The sequence below is a fragment of the Peromyscus maniculatus genome, chromosome X, assembly GCF_049852395.1.
Source record: "Peromyscus maniculatus bairdii isolate BWxNUB_F1_BW_parent chromosome X, HU_Pman_BW_mat_3.1, whole genome shotgun sequence".
NCBI classification, from domain to species: domain Eukaryota; kingdom Metazoa; phylum Chordata; class Mammalia; order Rodentia; family Cricetidae; genus Peromyscus; species Peromyscus maniculatus.
Window position 1 is genome coordinate 64502181 of NC_134875.1, and position 5803 is coordinate 64507983.

Here is a 5803-nt window from a genome sequence, read left to right on the forward strand (position 1 = left end):
AAGGAACAGAGGGAAAGGAAACTGCTGTAGGATGTCTTTCTGTATGCTGTGAATGTATGTTACTCCCATTGGCTAATAAAAAAAAAAGCTGCACTGGCCTGTGTCAGGGAAGGATGGAGCCAGGCAGGAAAATTCAAGAGGTATAGTGAAAGGAAAAAGAAGAGTAAGGGGAGATGCCAAATCACCATCCAAGGAGCAACATGTAATGGGATGCAGGTAAAGCCATGGAACATGTGGCAATACATAGATTAATAGTTATGGGTTGAGTTAAGTTGTAAGAGCTAGCTAGCAAGAAGCCTGAGCCAGTAGGCCACAGCATTTGCAATTAATATTAAGCCTCTGAGTGATTATTTTTATAAGTGGCTGCAGGACTGCAGGGCTGGGCAGGAGAGGAGAAACTGGGGACCCCAGGGCTGGGTAGGACAGAGAAACTTCAGGCTACAAAACTGTAATAAAGATTTATTGTATGAGAAAAAAAATTTTCAATAAAAAGAAAGATAAAAAATATCAGTTCTTCCAATGAATGAACATGAAGGACATCCCTATTATTTCTTTTTTAAAGTATTTTATAATTTTAATTATAGAGGTCTTTTCATGTTTTGGTTAAATGCATTCCTAGGTATCTTTATAACTTCTGTGAATGGTGTTTTTTCATGATTTCTTTCCCAGTAATTTCATTATTGATATATGAAATGCTGACATGTGTTCTTCTTGCATCTTGCATCATAATTTATTTATGAATTCTAATAATTTTGGTAGAGGTTTGTTTTCTTTCAATGAAGTCATATAATCTGAAATCTGAAAAAAATACAGATTCACTAGAGAAAATTCAACTGAAATAAAACTGGAAATGGAAAACTTAGGATGTCAAGCAAAAACCTTAGAGGTAAGTCTCACGAAAAAATGAAAGTCACAGAAGAAAGAATTTCCATTCTTAAAGACAAAGTAGAAGAAAAAGATAGCCTAGTCAAATAAAATGTTAAATCTGAAAAAAATGCAGCACAAAACATCTGCAAAATCCGAGGCTCTATGAAAAGACCAGACCTACAAATAATAGGTGTAAAAGAAGGGGAAAAACCCAGGTCAAAGGCACAGAAAGGAATTTTAACAAAATCAGAAAAAAAATATCTCCAATCTAAACAAAGAGATGCCTATAAACTTACAAGAATCACACAGAACACCAGATAGAGAGGACCAAAAATGAAATCCCCCATAACACATAATAATCAAAACATTAAATGTACAGAAATAAAAACAGTATATTAAGACCTTTAAGGAGCTGGGTGGTGGTGGCACATGCCTTTAAGCCCAGCACTTGGGAGGCAGAGGCAGGTGGATCTCTGTGAGTTCAAGGCTAGCCTGGTCTACAGAGGGAGATCCAGGAAAGGCACAAAGCTACATAGAGAAACCCTGTCTCAAAAAACCAACCAAACAAACAAACAAAAAAAACCAAAAAACATTTAAGGGAAAAACATAGACTTACATATAAAGACAGGCCTATTAGAATAACACATGACTTCTCAATGGAGACTCTGATATTCAGAAGAGCCCTTGCAATATTCTACAGACATTGAGAGACTACAGGTGCCAACCCAGACCACTATACCATGGATAAATATCAATTTCAATAAATAAAGAAAAACATTCATGATAAACCAGATTTAAGCAATTTGTATTCACTAGTCTAGTTCTACAACAGGCACTAGAAAAAGCAAAAATAAAAATGTCTGCCTGAAGAAATTAACTACACACAAGAAAACACAAAGAATAAATAATTCCAGAAGAGTAAATAAAAGAGGGGGAAAACCACACCTCAACAACAAAATAACAGGAGTCAATAAACACTACTCATCGATAACTCTTTAACATTAAAGACCTCAATTTTCCAATAGACAGTGACTAATATATTGATTGGAAAACAGCATGCATCTCTCTGCTGCATCTAAGAAATACACTTCATCATTGAGGACAGGCATCTCCTCAGGAGAAAAAGATAGAAAAATTTATTTCAAGCAAATGGAACAAAGAAGCAAGGTGGTATAACTACTTTAATATCTTATGAAATAGACATTAAATCAAAACTCATCATTAGAGATAGTGAAGTATACTACATATTTACTGAAGGAAAAATTCATCAAGAGGATTTTAAAATTCTAGATATTTATGCACCAAACACAAAAGCACTCAAGTTCATAAAAGAAGCACTGCTATAGGCAAAAGCACATATAAACCATCACTTAATGATAGTTGATGACTTCAAAACTCAACTCACACAAATAGTCAGATCTTCCAGACAAAAATGACGCAGAGAAATGCTAGAGTTAAATAATGATATAAAACAAATAGACCTAGCAAACATTTATAGAACATTCCACCCAAACACAACAGAATACTTTGACTTCTCAGTACCTCCTTTTCTTTAAAGTTGAAAACACAAAGAAAGTCTCAGCAGATAGAAGGAAACTGAATAATACCCTGCATTTTTTATGACCACTATAGATTAAAGCTGGACATCAATAACAACAGAAATAGCAGTAGTGGACAACAATTTTATTGCCCATCAACTAATGAATAGATAAGGAAAATGTAGTATATTCATACAATGGAATATTATTCAGCTGTTAAGAAAAATTAAATTGCCGGGCGGTGGTGGCGCACGCCTTTAATCCCAGCACTCGGGAGGCAGAGGCAGGCGGATCTCTGTGAGTTCGAGGCCAGCCTGGGCTACCAAGTGAGTCCCAGGAAAGGCGCAAAGCTACACAGAGAAACCCTGTCTCGAAAAAAAAACCAAAAAAAAAAAAAAAAAAAAAGAAAAAGAAAAATTAAATTATGAAATTTGCATGTAAATTTATGGAAATAGAAAAAATTATTCCCAAGTGAGGTAACACAGATCCATAAAGACAAATATTTTATCCATTCTTTTCTACATGAATTTTACTTTTTAAGCAATCCAAATAATTACAGCAGTTAGATAGCTAGTAAGGTCCTAGGAGGGAGAGGAGGATCCTCCAAGGAAGAGAAGTAGAATATAGTGTTATGGTGAAATAAAGATGAAACTAGAATAGCAAGATTAAGTGGGAAGGAAAATGGGAGATAGGGTTATAGCAACAAATATGGAAAGGAACAATTAACATTGTTAGGATGAAAGACCTTATAAAAAGCCTGTAAAAACTTCTGTATGTATATGTATTTGTGTATTTGAAAGGAATTTAAATGAAATAACTGTATAAAGGGGGAGACGCCCCAAATAGACATCTTATGCCACCAAGTAACACCTCCAGTTCTAGGAATAAGTTATTTCTTATTAAATCATTGGACACAGGATTCCAATGGAACACCCACCCACCGACCACCAAACATCACAGGCTGTTGCCAAGGGTATTGAATTCTCTCTATAACCTAAGGGTATGATCATATTGCTTACTTATGTCACTGAACCTTGAGAATTCAAGCTATTGATCAACTGGAAACTTCACCCCCTACTGAATAAAATTCACTGCGCTGTAAGGTACTCTGCATACTCTGTGCCCTACAGTAGTGACCTGCCTACAAGATATACTGGTTAAATAGAGACATAAATTTTATGGAGGTAACCAACTACTTTTTATTTTTTTTAAGGCCCACTCCATGAGATGGAACTCATATCTTAAACTGATAATTATGGCCAAGAATCTCAGTCTAGACAGGTCATAGTCCTAGGGGAAGACCTACAATTTTCTGCTAAGAGAACATAGCATTAAAATGATTTCTATTCATTTGGAATGGAAGCACAGGATCTATGAACCAAAGGCTGAGGGGCCCCCAACTGGATCAGGCCCCCTGAACGGGTGAGACAGTCATTTGGCTTGATCTGTTTGGGAGGCAGCTGTGTGTTGGTGCCGGGTCCTGGGCTAGTTGCATGAGTTGGCTCTTTGAATCCTGGGACCTATGCAGGGACGCTTGGCTCGGTCTGGGAGCGGGGGACTGGACCTGCCTGAACTGACTCTACCAGGTCGACCCCGGTCCTTGGGGGAGACCTTGATCTGGAGGAGGTGGGAAGGGGGGGATGGGCTAGGGGGAGGGGGGGCGAGAGGGGGAGAACAGGGGAATCTGTGGCTATTATGTTGAACTAAATGATGTTGTAAAATAAATTTACTTAAAAAAATTGTGAATACATTAACATATTTGAGGAAACGATACCTTTCAAATTTGTGTGAAACCTATGGAATTACAAATTGGTTATGTGTGAAAATTCTTTATGTTACATATTCAAAATTAAGGCAAAAGAAGTTTTAAGCACCTAGATTATACAATGAATTCAACAGAAGTGTCTTAGTCAATTCAAATACTGTAATTAAATAAAGTAAAATCTTGCAAAAAATGATTTCTAACGATATATTGCTATACCCATAGTTCAATGCCTCACTCAACTCTCAACAGAGAAGCTTTTTGCAGTAGATGGGAATTAACAAAAAGACTCACAAATGGACAACATTTAGAGAGTGAGACACTTTAGAGTACTCAGTCCTAAAGGGGATATCTTTATCAAACTCCTTCCTTCAAGGCTAAGTGTTCTACAAGGAAGAAAGAGTGCAAAGTTCTTAAGAGATAAAAGGAATGGATGACTTCAAAGCAACAGTTTCTTCCAGACACTCTAGGACTTATGCATGTTTGAACTCAAATAGACTGTGGTTGCAAGCACAAGACTTGCATGGATTCAATCCACATTGTCCTAGCACTGAGAAAGAAAAGACATGAGGACCCACCTCTGAGATGCTATTTGAAATTGATACCTGCTGGCAGAGGGAGAATCAATTTTCTCCAATGAAGTGTCCCTGGTTTTATCAACCACATTCCATGACAGGTTCCATGCACAGGTTCCAGCACAAAACAACTCCAGGATTTTATGTGTGTGTGTGTGTGTGTGTGTGACTGTATGATATATATAGTCTGAGCTTTTTGTTTAGTTTTAATTCATTTTTTCTTAACTTTTTATTGTTTTGAGTTTCATTTTTGTATTTTTAAAGAGAAGAGAGAGAATGTAAAGTTGGGTGGGTTAACATCTGAGAGGAATTGCAAGAGATGAAAAAAGTCATTACTGGGCATTCAAGATGTTGAAGCGAAGACGTGGTGGGTCCTCCAGAGCGAAATTCCAGATTCCCTTGGGTCTTCCAGTAGGAGCTGTGATCAGCTGTGCTGACAATACAGGAGCCAAAAATTTGTATATCATCTCTGTTAAGGGAATCAAGGGACTTCCTGCTACAGGTGTGAGTAACATGGTGATGGCCACGGTTAAGAAAGGCAAAGCAGAACTAAGAAAAAACGGTCCATGTAGCAGTGGTAATTCGACAATGAAAGTCATATCAAAGAAAAGATGGGGTGTTTCTTTATTTTGAAGACAATGGAGGAGTCGTAGTAAACAATAAAGGCAAGATAAAAGATTCGGCTATCACAGGTCCAGTTGCAAAGCAATGTGCAGACTTGCAGACCAGGATTACGTCCAATGCAAGCAGGATTGCATGATTCTTCAGTGTATTTGTAAAATATATTCATTAAAAAGTCTTTGCTTGGCTGGGCGGTGGTGGCGCACGCCTTTAATCCCAGCACTTGGGAGGCAGAGCCAGGCGGATCTCTGTGAGTTCGAGGCCAGCCTGGGCTACCAAGTGAGTTCCAGGAGAGGCGCAAAGCTACATGGAGAAACCCTGTCTCGAAAAACCAAAAAAAAAAAAAAAAAAGTCTTTGCTCAAAAAAAATCAAAATATACTGGATGGAAAAAAAAAACATTTAAGGGAAAAATAAAACATTGATACCATACAAAAATCTC

General features: G+C 37.4%; 1 pseudogene; it reads left to right on the forward strand.

Annotated features, from left to right (window-relative positions):
* The first annotated feature begins 5090 nt into the window (after positions 1 to 5090).
* Positions 5091 to 5502, forward strand: LOC102908577 (large ribosomal subunit protein uL14 pseudogene; annotated as a pseudogene).
* The last annotated feature ends 301 nt before the right edge of the window (positions 5503 to 5803 follow it).